The 15429-nt window shown below is 47.4% G+C and overlaps 1 long non-coding RNA gene across 2 annotated transcripts in view; it reads right to left on the bottom strand.

Moving 5' to 3' along the window:
* The window catches only part of LOC125109609 (uncharacterized), a 35072-nt gene extending 20064 nt beyond the window's left edge, over positions 1–15008 (bottom strand). Inside the window, exons 1-3 of one of the 2 annotated variants that reach the window (XR_007130299.1) lie at positions 14738–15008; positions 13964–14084; positions 7086–7157 (exon numbers count right to left, since the gene is read on the bottom strand). This is a non-coding gene — a long non-coding RNA (uncharacterized LOC125109609). Of the gene's footprint in view, positions 1–7085; positions 7158–7325; positions 7421–11620; positions 11710–13963; positions 14085–14737 lie in introns of those variants that run through there. The other variant, XR_007130300.1, reaches the window with a different exon arrangement.
* Positions 15009–15429: the final 421 nt, after the last annotated feature.

The following is a 15429-nucleotide window of genomic DNA, read 5'->3' as shown; positions in this document are numbered from 1 at the left end:
TTCTCTGTCTCTGATTTTCTTCCTGCCCCTGACCCCTTCCACAGCATGGGGAAGCCACTTCCCATCTCTGTCCAGACGCTGATGCAGCCCATCAACATCCCATTACTGCAGACAGGGAAGACAAAGGCAATCTACCAATGGCTGCCTATCTCCAGTGTACTCACCCCCCCAGACTTCCCTGGGCCTTGGCTCTCTCTGGAGCTGACAAGACCCAGAGCAGGACACTTTGTGTGGCTGTCCTTCCAGTCATTTTGAGCTTTGATGGGGGTGAGCCTGGTCCACCTGCTGTCAGGGCCTGCCCCCTAGTGGCTGACTCTGGCCCACGCTCCGCCCCCACCCCATGGAACCAACTGGATCCAGATGCTCCCCTCAGTCAGCCTAGGCCAAAAAGAATCTCCATGATGGTCTGTGAAAAATAATAAAGGGAGACGTTATTAAAGCGGACTAGGAAGGCGAGAAGGGAGGCCGGAAGGGGCAGCCACTCCACTCTTTATCAATCACAGGAAGAATGATCAGTTACAGACCCCAACAGAAGAGATTCAACAGGAAAGAATCCTCAAGGACGGGTCCCACCAGGGAAAGGTGTAACTGAATCCCTATAGGAAATCGCCCACCCCTGCAACTCAGCCAGTCAGAAACCATCATCACCCCGAACTGCTTTTCTCCACAGGACTTTCTCCTTCAAATAACCCCTCCCAACTTCCTCCTTCTTCTCCATAAAATAATGTTCCTCTCCTTTGTCGGACTTGCCTGTGGTTTTTGCCATAGCTCGCACGTCCCCAGTTGTAATTCTCTGCTATTCCCAAATAAACCCCTTTTTGCTGGCAAAATGACTTCTATTTTTTAAGGCTAACAGGCCCCATTTGCCCCTTTCCAGATGCAGCCACAGCCATACCGGCTCCCCTCAGATGCACACGACAGAGGCCTGGCTGCCCAGAGTTTGCATTGCCCTCAACACCCCCCAGGCTCTCTGTGTGAGTGGCTATCCATCAGGATAGTGATTAAGCATGAAGAGGAAGTGTTAGGATATGATCCCTGAACCTACCAGGCTCATAAAGACAATAGCTGGGACAGTGGCGAGAGGCACCCGGCGTCCTGTCTATTTTGGGGAGGCCCCGAGCATGGCTGCCCAACACCAAGGGCATCCTGGGGCTCGTTAATCTGTGTGGGAGTGACAGAGACAGGATAGAGGGTCCGGGAGGCCTTCCGCCAGCCGTTTCCTCCCAGCCAGCCAGCACTGCTCCAATCGTCGCGCACGGAACCCCTGGCCCTGGTCCCTGGAGACCTGGGCTTGCCAGCTCTCTGTGGCAGACCTAGCCACCTTCCCCTCCTTTCAAAGGCTTTTATTGAGAGATTAGAGGCCCCCGCCTTTCTGGGATCCACTCTTTGTTTTCTCCCTGAGGGAGGCAAAGGAAGAAGTTAAACACCATCAGCCCCATCCAGGCTGAGGCAATGGAGAATACCTTGAAATATCTTTCTGGTGCTCTGTTCCCACGGCCTGGCCGTCTTTGAGCCCAGAAGCAGCAAAAGGTTAATTGCTGGGACCTTGGGCTCCACAATGGGCTGGAGCCAGAGAGCCAGGCATTAAACATGCAATTGTTAAATATCCTTCTCCCCGCTCCTCCTGCTCTCCAGGAGGTAGCTGAAATTGACCAGGGTGTAATGCCCCAGAAATTGGCAAACTATTAAACATACAGGACCAGCATGGCCCCCTTTCCTAGTCCCTGGCTGGAAGTCAACACACCCAGATGACTGGGTTGGAAAGCATTGCTGTGTCAGCTTTAGGGCACAGAGGCACATGTTTCCTGGCACCCGAACCCGACTCTGTCCATCCTGGCAGGGACAGGAGATCGGTCCTAAGAGTCAGCAGGCCTGGACCTGCAGATGTTGCTCTGGTCACATCACCGCACTGATCCTTCATTTCTCAGCAGGAAAACCAGAGCCATGATAGCCCGTTCTCGGACCAGAACTTGAAAGACTCCCAGTGAGAAGTGAATAGACCGTTGCTTGTGGAACATTGAGCACATTGAGGCCATCGTGGGACCGGCTGAGAGTAGCTGTTCAATAAACCAGCTGTTGTCACTGTTTACTGTAGTATTTTTACTTCCGTTGTAAGGTATTTTAAAGCTCAAATGACAGAATAGCAGTAAGAACGTTTGTACTTGTTTTTTCTTTAGAATGTTCCCAATGATGTGAGCCGAAAGGGGTTCGGGGCCTTCATCAGCAGAGCGGGCACCCAGGTCCCAGCACGGAGCCTGCCCCAGGATAAGAGGCCAAAGACTGGCAGGTAACCGGCCACACAACTTAGCAACTTTTAAGGAATGTGGCATTTTCTAACATAAAAAAAGTTTGGTGCTTTCCCTTTTCACTTGGGATAGTATCTCAGTGTTGAGTTTTTGCAGACCCAATATACCTGATCTTAGCAACTTGGCACCCAGGACAGACCCTGACATCAGGGACCAACCCCTGCGATCTTCCGACAAAGGAAGACCTGACCTGCTGCCTTGCTGGAACCCCACCAAAATCAAACATCAAGGTCAGAAAAAATGAGTTGTGTTTTCTCCAGGAAGGACTGTCTCTGGCCCATGGGTGAACAGAGTACCTCCTCTTTGTTCTTCAGACTTCCAGGGAATGCCTGGTGGGAGGTCAGAGGCACCAAGAACCTTGGGCAGCTCTGTCATCCCCTCCTACCTGCTCCAGCCTCCCCTGTGCGGGGAGGGGCAGGGCTGGCAAGGCAGGGGGTGCTTTGCTGAGGAGAAGCAGAGATCAAATCCTGCAAGAGACTCATCTAGGCTCAAGCCTTCCTGTGGAGGGCCTTGCGCAAATACTGGTGTTCCTTTGAGCTCCTGGGTCGGTGACTGCGAAACAAGGATAATAAGGCTGACCTCAATATTTCTGGTCAAAGGAGTCTATGTGTCAACGTGGGTGAAATCCCACGGCACGATCAGTGTTTAGGACAGATTTGTTGGTGTTCTTCCTTACCACTGTGCAGTTTTTGCTGGGCGGGAGGGAGCAGAAAATGTGGAGTTACTTACCTCGGGCTGACTGCCCGAGCCGAGCCCTGGCCCCAGGAGGCATAAGTCCACCTCTGACCTCCCTGTGCAGGTCTGTAGGTATGGTGTGTGTCAGACCTGTCTTCCCCAGACCTTTCATGAGCCCAGGTAGCCAGGAACCTAACTGGGAGGTCGCATTACTTAATGGTACCTCATCCGCCTGTACAAGGCAAGGCGCTGTGAGCAAGAGGGCAGAGCCTCAGAACCTCAACTCTTTGCACAAGGCCAAAATGATAAAGGCCTGACGTCATCACTACTTGAAGAGAGGAATCCCTGGCCCCTGGCAGCCTGGGGGTGAGTGCCTGTGCATGCGTGTACGCATCCCCATGCGTGTACCAGGACACTGATGGATGCATGTTTCCTCTTTTGTTCTTCCTATGCGAGTGCACATGGGCTGGGCATACATACTTCCTGGGCATGTGACCAGGAAAGGTCCACGTATAGATATGTGCAGGCACACACTTACACGCAGACGTGAGGTTGTGCGCCTGCGTTGACACACGAGTGTCGGGTTGCGCTTATGAAGAAGTGAACGCAGTGGCCGCACGGTCCTGTGGGTGCCCCTCTGGTTGCCAACCGTCGACACGTGGCTGCAGGTGAATGGGAGTGCAAATCTGCGTATGTGTCCTCGCGTGTATTTTTAGGAACAGTACAAATAAACAGCATAAACAAGATGGTTGGGAGGAGGGGGTTTTAAATACTTAGGAAGACAAACAACCCCCACAAGGACTTTGGAAAGCACTCGTTAGGTACAAATAATGTATATGCTAATTACAAATTACTCTTTTCTGCTCATTAAAGCAGAACTGCTGCTCTTTATTAGTTCAGTTCTGGGTACTCTGCACGCTGGAAAATAATAAAAATGACTTTGGAGTCAGGAGGATGCCTGCTTGGGGCTCAGGGAGCCATCTCAGGCTATGTGAATGGTCACCCAGACCAGGGGCCAGGCCAGGGATGTTGACTTCCGTTTGTACCCACACCTATGTTCAATCAGTCACCAAATTCAGTGAAGCCTACCTCTCTCCCTCCATCTCCACTGACTCCAAGCTGATGTGGGCCCCCCACCCCTCCTCTGACAGCCCTGGGGCAGCTGCCCACACTGCCCCCCCCCCCAACTGGTCCATCTGGTTGAGCAGGTCATTCTTTCTATCCCAGCCCTACTGGCTGGCTCTGCACGGTGGGCTTTTGCTCACTCTTGCAAACCCCAACCCCTACAGCCTCTCTTTGTCTTCCTCTGCACTTTGCACCCAAACATGTTTATTGGTTTGCTGCCTATCTCTCCAACTAGACTGCTGGCAGGGGCTCTGCTCTGTTGACTGTTCTGGGCATACCCAGCACCTAGAACACTTTCTAGTAGACTTTCAGTTAATATGTGCTGAGTGACAACTTAATGTCCTTACCCTCTCTATTATCATTGTATTATCAACCCTCCCTATTATCACTGTAGCTGATAGGACCTGCTTCACTCCTCTGGGATTTAGGGGTTTTATTATGATTAAACACTAGCTTGAGCTCTGCATTCTGTATTCTGAGGATGTCCTTCTCCTCTTTCAGGACCACTGCACCACTGCTTTTTGATAACTTCCAGTTGTTTTTGTTTTTTTTAATATATATTTTATTTATTTATTTGACAGAGATAGAACAAGTAGGCAGAGCAGCAGGCACAGGGAGAGGGAGAAGGAGGCTCCCCACTGAGCAGGGAGCTGGCACGGGGCTCGATCCCAGGGTCCTGGGATCGTGACCAGAGCTGAAGGCAGACACTTAACTGACTGAACCACACACAGGCCCAGATAACCCCCAGTTCTATTAATTAATCCTGCTCTTTTCTGAGTGGAGCAGCATGAACTCAGGTGCACCACCTAGGGACCAAAAGGCAAAACAACTCTAAGAAAAAGAAGGCACCAGAAGCAGCCTTCTTGGTGGCAAGCAGGATGCCATCATGGCAGTCATCATGCCCAACGCACATCCATCTGAGGATGATGGGTCAGAAGAGGCTCTCAGTCTCCATCACGCATTCTAGTTCCCCATCACAAGTCCGAGTTCTGCTCCCCACCACCATCCTATTTTTGTTTTGCCTTTGTGCCCTTCCTACCCAACTGACATCTGCCTGTCTATCTTATTCAACCACAGTTCTCATGTGGGACCTGGAAAGTCAAACCACTCTGCTCCTTCTGATGCTCCACAGCCCTATGAGAATATTTGTCCATCCCCTACCTCATAGCTTTCTAATTTCAGATACTCAGAAGTATGGACTTAGTGAAACCACAAATTTCTGCTTGCAACATTTTCCAAAGCCACTGGTTACCCCTTCACTTGAGATCTTCCTAACAAAGTGGTACACTCTTATCCCTCTTCCCAGAGATTTTCTTCACGATAACTTTATGTCCCTCCCTATAACTCAGAAGCAGTGTTCAACTTTCAGGAGGCAATGTCTCTCACCATCACCCAAATGGTTACTTATCTGAAAATGATATAATTATTTGTTTATAGGTTAGCCTCCTTCAAGGCATGCCAAGACATTTTGAAGGCAAGTTTTAACCCATCAATTTCTCTATCCTAAGCTCCAACCCAGGCTTTTTCCTGAAAATCTGGGACATCTAGAGAGAAGATGATACTGCCTTTCCACTTCTCCCCAGCTCAGGAGTCTAAGAGTTCTTGGAGTTTCCTAAAGATCTAAAATCTGGACAGGAAGCTATCAAAGAACACATGAGAAGGAAAAGTAGTTGTCAAAATAGTGTAAGGAAAATGAAAGTCTTGCTAAATGGACCCAACACTGAGGGTTTTGCAAGGTCATGTGCATAAGTGAACAGCAGGGACTTTCTCCATAAGGGACTGCAGCTGAAGCCTGTCCAAATATGACAAAAAGGAGATCTGAACAAATGGAGAGATATACCATGTTCATAGATAGGAAGACAATAACCTGTTGGCAATTCTCTCCAGAAACAATCAATTTCTAAATTCAGTGAAAAATCTGCCAACATAAATAGTGACATACAATGAGTTGATCCCAAATTCATAAAGATGAGTAAAGAGCAAAGAATAGCCATAATAATTTTGAAGAACAAGGAAGAAAAGAAGGAAGAGAATGAGGATGGAAGGAATAATTTCTCCTACTAGATATAGATAGCAATTATTCTTACAACTCAATAATAAAAAGACTCAGCTTTTAAATGAGTAAAGCATTTGAAGTCAGGTTTCTCTGAAGAAACACAATAGCCAATAAGCCTGTGAAAAAATACTCAACCTCATTAGTCATCATAGAAATGCAAATCCAAACCACAGTGAGCGATCACTTCTCACCTGCTAGGGTGGCTATAATCAAGAAAAGGAAAATTCATGGGCACTGATAAGGATGTGGAAAAGTTGAAATCCTCATATGTTACTGGAGGGAATGTAAAATGGTGCAGCCAATTTAAAAAATAATGTTGTTGTTCCTCAAAAAGTTAAACATAGGGACGCCTGGGTGGCTCAGTTGGTTAAGCAGCTGCCTTCGGCTCAGGTCATGATCCCAGCGTCCTAGGATCGAGTCCCACATCGGGCTCCTTGCTCATCAGGGAGCCTGCTTCTCCCTCTGCCTCTGCCTGCCATTCTGTCTGCCTGTGCTCGCTCTCTCTCCCTCTCTCTCTCTGACAAATAAATAAATAAAATCTTAAAAAAAAAAAAAAGTTAAACATAGAATACCATATGACCCAGCAATTCCACTCTTAGGTATACAGTCAAGAGTATTTAAAACATGCATTCACTCAAAAATGTAAATAGTACACAAACATTTGTAATATCATTATCCATAATAGCCAAAAAGTGAAAAAACCCAAATGCCCATCGACTAATAAATGGATAAATAAATTGTGGTATATCCATACCATAGAATGTTACTCACAAAAAGCAGTGGATGAATCCTGAAAACATTACATCATATGTATGAAATATCTAGAATAGGTAAATCTATAAACAGAAAGTAGATTAGTGTCGGCCGAGGGCTGGGTGGGAAGGGAGCTGGATGGGATGTGGAATGTGGAGGTGATAACTTACAGAGTAGAAGGGTTTTTTCCAGGGTGATTAAAAAAAAATTCCTTAAAATTGATTGTTGATGGATGCACAAATCTGTGAATATACAAAAGATACCAAATAGTACACTTTGAAAAGATGAACTTTATGGTGTGTTCATTATGATCTCAACTTTTAAAAACAGTAATTACAAAGCCGTAGCAACTAAAAAATACAGTGCTGGTGGAGGGATGAACACATCAAAGATAAAGTCCTGAAGCTTACCCCCACATAAAGGAAGCGGGTTTAGAACTGCACTGACATCACAGATCAGTGGAGAAGTGCTCTAACCTGTAACGCGGCTCTGTACAACTGGCTCTCTATATGAAAAGGAAAATAAAATTTAATTGCACAGCATGCCACTTACACACATGAATTTCAAATAAATTGAAGAACTTAAGTGTAAAAAAAATAAAAACTCAAACTTTCAGAAGAAAATATAGCAAAAATACCTTTATAACATCCTGAGAATGAGATTTTTCAAACAAGATGAAAAAGCGCAAACCAAAATAAGAAAGATGGAGAGTGTTCTATATTAAAATGTAAATCGTTGGAAAAACATACGATACCATAAACAAAGTAAAAGGGAAGCACATAGCCAACAACGGATTGGTTTCTGGAATGTTTACGAACTCCTAAAATTAATTTTAAAAGTCATTCAAACAATACAAACAATGTAAAAATGTGCGAGGATAGGAACCAGCAATTTACAAAAAACACCAATGACAAATGTGAACAATTCTCAAAATCGCTAGCAATCAGGGAAATACAAATTAAAACAATGAGGCACCACTTCTCACTCTTCATATTTTAAGTATTTATGAGTTTGCAGCAAGGATGTGAGGAAATGAAAATTCTGATAAACTCTTGGAGGAAGTATAAGTTGATATAACCATTGTGAAAAAAATCTGCCGGTATCTGGTAAAGATGCTTACCCCAGAAGGCTCAGCTATTCCCATTGTAGATCTGCATCTTGCAGAGGAGAAAAAAACACAACATGCAGGGACCCGTAAATATAGAGACTCTTTGCAGCACTTTTTTTTTTTAAAGATTTTATTTATTTATTTATTTATTTGACAGAGAGAGATCACAAGTAGGCAGAGAGGCAGGCAGAGAGAGAGGGGGAAGCAGGCTCCCCGCTGAGCAGAGAGCCCAATGCGGGGCTTCATCCCAGGACCCTGAGATCATGACCCAAGCCGAAGGCAGAGGCTTAACCCACTGAGCCACGCAGGCACCCCTGCAGCACTTTTTATAATAGTGAAACCCTGGACACAACCAAATTCAGAGAAATGAACAAGGAAAGGACAGAATATAGCTACAGTTCCGTGTAGAAGATTTCACTTATTTGTGGGACATGAGGAATGGCCTGGAGGACATTAGGAGAAGGAAGGGAAAAATGAAGGGGGGGAAATCAGAGGTGGAGATGAACCATGAGAGACCATGGACTCTGGGAATCAAACTGAGAGTTTTAGAGAGGAAGGGGTTGCAGGGGATGGGTCAGCCCAGTGATGGGTATTAAGGAGGACACAAATTGCGTGGAGCACTGGGTGTTATACACAAACAATGGATCACGGAACACTACATCAAAAACGAATGATGCACTGTATGGTGACTAACATAATGTAATAAAAAAATTTTTAAAAAGAAGAGCAAACAGAGGACTTAGACCTCTGTGTATCAACATTGATACATCTCAAAGATATGATGTTCATTAAAACTTTTCAACATTATATGATATGATTTATATAAATTTTAATATTCAAAACACTATGCCACTGGTAGATACAGATTATACAAGTCAATTTTTAAAACATGAAAAGAATCTACACCAACTTCAGTTGGATGATTAACTCTGGGTTAGGAGGTGGAGGAGAAAAGAACGGGGTGCCCACTTCTTTAACTGTATTGTAACATCTTATCTTCCATCAAATTCATCCAAATATGGCAAAATACTAATGTTTGTTAAATCTCAGTGGTAGATAAATGGATGTGTGTTCTGTCATTGTCTGTCATTTTCTATGTTAAATAGTTCATAATTTTTTTAAATGAAAAGATGTATCAGAGGCCACAAGATTCAAGTCAGGAGGCCAGTTAGGAATCAGTTGTAGGGACATGGAGAGGAGGTGACAGGAGCACACAGACTGAGATGGTCTCAGGAGCTGTGTGTGAAGTGGACAGAGTTGAGGAAATAGTGGGGCAATTTAGCAGGTAAGATTAAGAGACCAGAGACTGGTTAGATAATGCAGGAAAGAGAAAGAAAGACCAAAATGCCATGTGAGTTTCAGCTAGGGAATTGGATGAACCACTGGGTGGTAGCCATTGACTAAGTGGGGAAGGAGGAAGGGAGGGACAGACGTGGGCAAATAATCACTTAAGTGAGAAATATGTCTGTTTCAGGAATTAGGCCAATAGACTAGACCTTATCTAGTGATCAGAACCAAGACTTGGTGGTTCTCGGGATCTAGCAGGGACAAGGCTTAGGGTGGATATACATTTGGGGCATTCCCCAAACTAGAAGGTCTTGGGCCCAGAGAGAAGAAGCCTAAAAATGTGACTGAAAAGAGACCCGAAAGGTAAAAGGAGAACAGAGTGCGGGGCCCTAAGAATCAAGAAAAATGGGAATTTCCAAAACTGCACACAGAGGTCAATGCCATCTGGCACTCTGCCAGGTGAAATCAAGTCCCAAAATTTCCACTGGATATAACAAAACAGAGGTCAAGCTGACCTGGGAGAAGGGACCAAATTGCGGAGGAGTCACTGCGGGGGCAGGAACAGTGTCAGCAAGGGTAGATGCTCCGAAGTAAGCCTGAGACCAGATCCCACAGTACTGTGTGCCTCTGGACACATTACCCAATTTCCCTCTGCTTTAATTAGCTGTCGACTCACCCAGTATTAATGTATCCCCGGGTTATTGCAAGGATTACTAGTACTAAGCAAGTTAGCACATTTACTATGTATTGTCACTCTTCTGACAAGAGTCCCTGTAGGCACAGCACAATTATTAGGAAATATGGTTGACATGGGGAAGAAGACAGGGTAGGAGCTAGAAGCAGCACTGGACAAAGTGAGGGTGGATGGCCGAAAGATGCTGAACCTGTTTAGGAGCTGCTGGAAAATCAGTAGGAAAAACGTTCAGAGATTCAGAGACAAGTTGATGGAGAGGGTTACCTGGGAAACCTGGGGTTTCCAAGAGCATAAATGGGAGGATCAGTCTCATGTTGGAGGCAGTCAACCTCTTCTACTAGGGCAGGAAGACACATGGCTGCAGGCAGAGCTACGCTCACAGGTGGGCAGGCAGGAAGTTCACAGCACATCCTTCCTCTGACTCGATTGCAATTGGTCTTTCAGTGACCCAGTATATGAGGTTGCCTGTTCATGGTGAAGAAGAGATTGGACAGGGGCACCTGGGTGGCTCAGTGGGTTAAAGCCTCTGCCTTCGGCTCAGGTCATGATCCCAAGGGCCTGGGATTGAGCCCCGAGTTGGGCTCTCTGCTCAGTGGGGAGCCTGCTTCATCCTCTCTCTCTCTGCCTGCCTCTCTGCCTACTTGTGATCTGTCTGTCAAATAAATAAATAAAAATCTTAAAAAAAAAAAAAAGAAGAAGAAGAGATTGGACATCTGAAAGACAGATACCAAGGACATGGACACTTGGGAGAAAAGGAGAGAGACAGAGAGGCAGGTTTCTGGGCAGCATGGAGAGCCCAGGACAGGCTGGAGACCAGGAATTTGCAAAGCACCCAGCCCAAGCAACCAAGCAATCACTGGTCTCTGGTGGTCTAACCAGAATTTTCTGCCATTGGATAAATGAGGAGATACAGGAGCCAGTTATACTCAGATGATCAGGTAGGTGCCAGATGGTACCAAGGAGGTCATAAGGGCCCAGACATACAGCTGGCAGCCAGTGGAAGGAAGGACATGGCTGCTGGACAGGTAAACAAGACCTGGAACCAAGGCACAAGGCCAGCGCCACAGTCCTCAAAGGCTGACATGACTCTGAGTCCCAGAGCGATGAGCTGGGAAGCTTAATGGTCTATCCTGCTCCAAGTCAGGGCTAACCCAAAAGCGCTCATTTACCTGTCTTAGAATCTACCAGAGAGCTGGTTAAGCATACAAATTCCCCCTCCCGGTGCTTTAAGATTCCAGATCAGTAGATTAAAGATGGGAAACCTGCACTCAGACTCACAGCAAAGTTTGAAAATCACTACTCCACGGGGCCAACCTTCTCCTTCTGGGGGTTGTCCCAAGACTCAGCTGGGCAGAAGCTGGGTGGCAGACAGGGCTTGCTAGATAGCACCCCATTCCAAAGTCCCGGAGGACTCAGGGGCTAGTCAACCTGCGGCATCCTCCAAGACACGAAGGGGTTAAGAAAAGTGCTGGGAACCTGCATACTTTTATTACATTATAGGGATGTTATTGCATTATAAATAATGCCACAGGATGCATTATTTATACATTTAATATTGGGCTTGCTTATAAGTCAGATCTCTTCACTTTTAGATAAATACTCTGTCTGCAACCCACCTCCAGCAGCCAGGCGCAGACGGAGTGGAGAGTGCGCTCCTGCTCTCGCAGACAGTGGAGGGAGGGCAGACACATGTCAGAGACAGCAAAAGCCCTGTGATGGGAAGCAGATAATGTCTTTATGAAAACTAACAGATGGCTCTTTTGAAAGCCCTTTCAGTTCTCCTCTGTTCTGATAAGAGCGGGTAAGCAAGATGCACTGAAGGGAGCTTTATGGGTTTGTACTTATTGTCCTAAGAGCCCCAGGAGTAGGAGACAGAGAGGCCAAGAGCAGCAGGCAGAGTCGGGGGGGAGAAGGTGGGAAGGACGCCTGGCTCCCTCAGCCTGCTTGCTGCTGGCATGCATCAGGGCGCTGAACAGTCCTGTTAGCTCGATTGCAAAATCGAAGCAATGCTAGCAGCTCTTTCTCGTTCATTCGAATGTCTGTTCATATTCCCCGTGACAGCTTTCCATGTGCTTTATGCTGTCCTGTTTGGAGCAAAGTGTTCACCTCTAACTCTGAGGATTTCTCCCTAATTTTCCCTCCATCCCAGAAACTCTTGTGTACTTGGATGGAGGAGGCTAGTTTGGCGGCAGTGTTTCCTAAACTCTTCTGTCTTACACCTTCCAAAACTTAAAGTCATTAATTTGGAACTACACACAACATACAGACACGGGTATGTCAGTTGGTGGAAAGCAAATAAGGTCTGTAGTGTAGCTGATAGTAACATACCAATGTCAGTTTCCTGGTTTCAATGGATCGCTGTACTATAGCTCTGTGAGACACTGTCACTGGGAAATATGCATGAGGACAGGGTCTACCTCAAAGAGGCGCCCACTTGGCATCGACGTTTGCCACAGACATTTGGTGTCTTCCCAGCAGCCCCGCTGTGTCCAGCATGGAGCAGGCATACAGACAAGGAGGAGCAAGGAAAAGAGAAGAAGGGAGAGAAAGAGAGAAGGAAATCGGAAGGAAAAAAAATACAGATGGACAGAAGGAAGGATATAGTTAGTCATGGGAAGGGCTGAAGGAGATGAAAAGCAAAACCATGTGCTATGGGACGAGCAGGCTTCTAAGGCTGGAAGATTCCAGCTCATCTGAAATGGACAACAGCAGGATGGCTGTGAAGGAAGCAGCCACCATGGGAGCAAAAGCTCCAGGCCTTGGGGATCTGGGCCACCGGAGCGTGCCTGAAAGGGTGGTCCTAAAGTGCACTCCAGCAGGGGAGTCTTGGCAATAGGTCATCCTCAGTGACAACAGAAGCCCATTCCTGGTGATACCTCCATTACAGAGCCACTCCAGTGACCTAGGCTGACCCCAGAGAACTTCAGGGACCAGGAAATTGACCTTGCTTGAATCCTGGTAGGAGCCGAATTGTGTTTGCTCAAAATTCCTATGTCAAAATCCTCATCCCCAGTTCCTCAGAGCGTGACTGTCTCTGTTGAGAGGGTCTTTAAAGACTTGATTAAGTCTTTAATAGGATAAATGAGATCATTAGTCCTAATCCCATACAACAGCATCCTCATAAGAAGGGGAAGTTAGGAGAGATACACACAAAGGGAGGAGCACGTGAAGATATGAAGAGAAGGTGGCTACCTGCACCCAAGGAGAGAGACCCCAGAAGAAACCAACCCTGCCAACACCTTGATCTAGGACTTCCAGCCTCCAGAGCTGTGATAAAAACGAGTTTCTGTCCCCGTTCTGTGGTACTTGGTTCTGCAGCCCTAGCAGACGAATCCAAATCCCAGCCAGTTGGCCAAGTGTACTGTTGAGAAGATCCCAGAGGAAGGGGTCAGAGACACGCAAAGCCTGGGCCCAAAGGAACAGTTACTGGAGAAGAAGGGATCCATGTGCATGGGCTTGCCACTCCTCCAGCCCCTGAAAATGGGGCAAAGGGAAGAAAGGAGCTGGTGTGGCATCAGGGACAGGAACACGCACTCTGCAATCAGACAGAGTGGCCGCGAGTCCCAGCTCCGCCACTGACCTGCTGTGTGACTTCAGACAAGTCACCTCAGTGCACCTACAACATGAAGGCAGTACTAATACCAAGACGGGAACGTGGTGAGGATTCAAAGAGCTTAATGACTCTTTGAATCAATCTCTTAGCTCCGTGCTTAGTGAGTTAGGGTGTGGTGGCGGTGGTGCTATCACCGCATGCTGTTTTGTTTTCTGATGCTCAAGAGAGAAAGACAGAGCCAAGAGCACTCGTTCAGATTTTTATAGAAAAACAAGCCCAGGGCCCCTGGGGCCACCACGATGGCCCACTTGGCCACTAGCTATGTGACCCTGGTGACTCTGATGGCTACTCTGAGTCCTACTTACTGTCTTCACGTATGCATTAAGGCCAAGGATGCGTGCCTCACCTGCCCCACTGGGATCCTCCTGGGGAGGACAGCAGGTGCACTGGTTAGCACTCTGCACACACAGGGAAAGGGTCATCACTACAGTCAGCCCCAAACTCCGCACATGCAATTTGAATATAACCTAAGTGGAAGAGACAGAAAGTACATCTCTCACTGACCTGGCGAGGTGAGCCCAGGCCTTCCCTGCAAGCAACAACACAAACTCTCCTCCAGTTGCCCCAGCCCTGGGACCAGAGCCTTCCCTCAGCAAATCATGGCAATAAATATGGTCTGAAGCAACTCCAGCTCTTACAGCCTTAATAAATGGGTTGCCATAGTGGCAAATTCAGACGCAGAGAGCATCTTTTCAATAAAGGCTGAGAGGGTTATTAATAACGTTAATGTAGTGCCTCGTGAAGTCACAGCCTCACAGAACAGGCCTTGCACCCTCCTCCCCGGCCCATCTCTTCCAGGGCTGGCCAGCAAGTCTGTCTGGCTGTGACCGCTGTGGAGTGTGACCTGGGAGAGGCACAAATGCCAGGCTGGAGTAAGGGCACTGGGGACAGAGCTGGTGGGACCCCTGGCAGGAGTTCACAGGGGAGAATCTCCCCTTATTTGACCATGCAGTGACCTTCCCAGCACCTACTTTCTATGAGTGCAGGAGCATAGCAGAGAGGTTGAGAGGGCATTCTTTCAATGTGAACAGAGCTCGAACCCCAGCTGAGCTCTTCTCCATACCCTCCCTGGTTGCATTAGGTACAAAGTACAAAGGCCCTCGCATCCCCAGCAACTTACCCTGACTGCTCATTTCCCAGAGTGCTTGGGGTCATCACAGCAGCTCACCAAGTGGCTCTGGCCCTCTCCATCACCCCAGCCTGCAGCCAAGCTGGGGCCCTTCCAGTGGGCGGGGCCGATAAATTCTAAGCAGAAATGACACATGTCACTTCTGGGTCAGACCTGTCACCATCCACAGGAGACTCTTCAGAATCCTTCTCTTCCTTACAAACAGTCAAGATGGTGGGCAGCCCACAGACCTGGGTCCTGGAATGACGGATGAGCAGCTTCTTCCGGGCCAACCTGCAAGGACACAAAGCCCGAGCTAGCGACAAACCTTGGTTGGTTTTAAAAAAGAGTCACATAGCTTTTGGGGCTTTGAGAGCCAGATGGTTTCTGTTGCCACTGCTTGGCCCTGCAAGTGTAGCAGAAAAGTAGGCAGGTACAGGGGGGCCTGACTGAACCCGAGACGGGCCGGATTTGGACCACGGCCCATGGTTTACTGAACCTTGTTTTAAGTCATGAAGTTTGTTGCTTTGAACCTGTCCTGACCAACAGGCCCTTATCCCCTTCTGGCATCCTATATTGTTTATTCCCTGAGCACGTTTATCATCTACCTTCCCCGAGTACAACGTAAGCACAGGATGCACAGGGGTCCACTGTATGCCCAGCCGCATGAAAGTGTCTAGGAGAGAGTAGATGCTCAGTAAGTC

This window comes from Lutra lutra, chromosome 9, assembly GCF_902655055.1.
Source record: "Lutra lutra chromosome 9, mLutLut1.2, whole genome shotgun sequence".
In the NCBI taxonomy this organism is placed as follows: domain Eukaryota; kingdom Metazoa; phylum Chordata; class Mammalia; order Carnivora; family Mustelidae; genus Lutra; species Lutra lutra.
The sequence above is the reverse complement of the archived record's forward strand: the minus strand, read 5'-3'. Positions and strand labels throughout refer to the sequence as shown.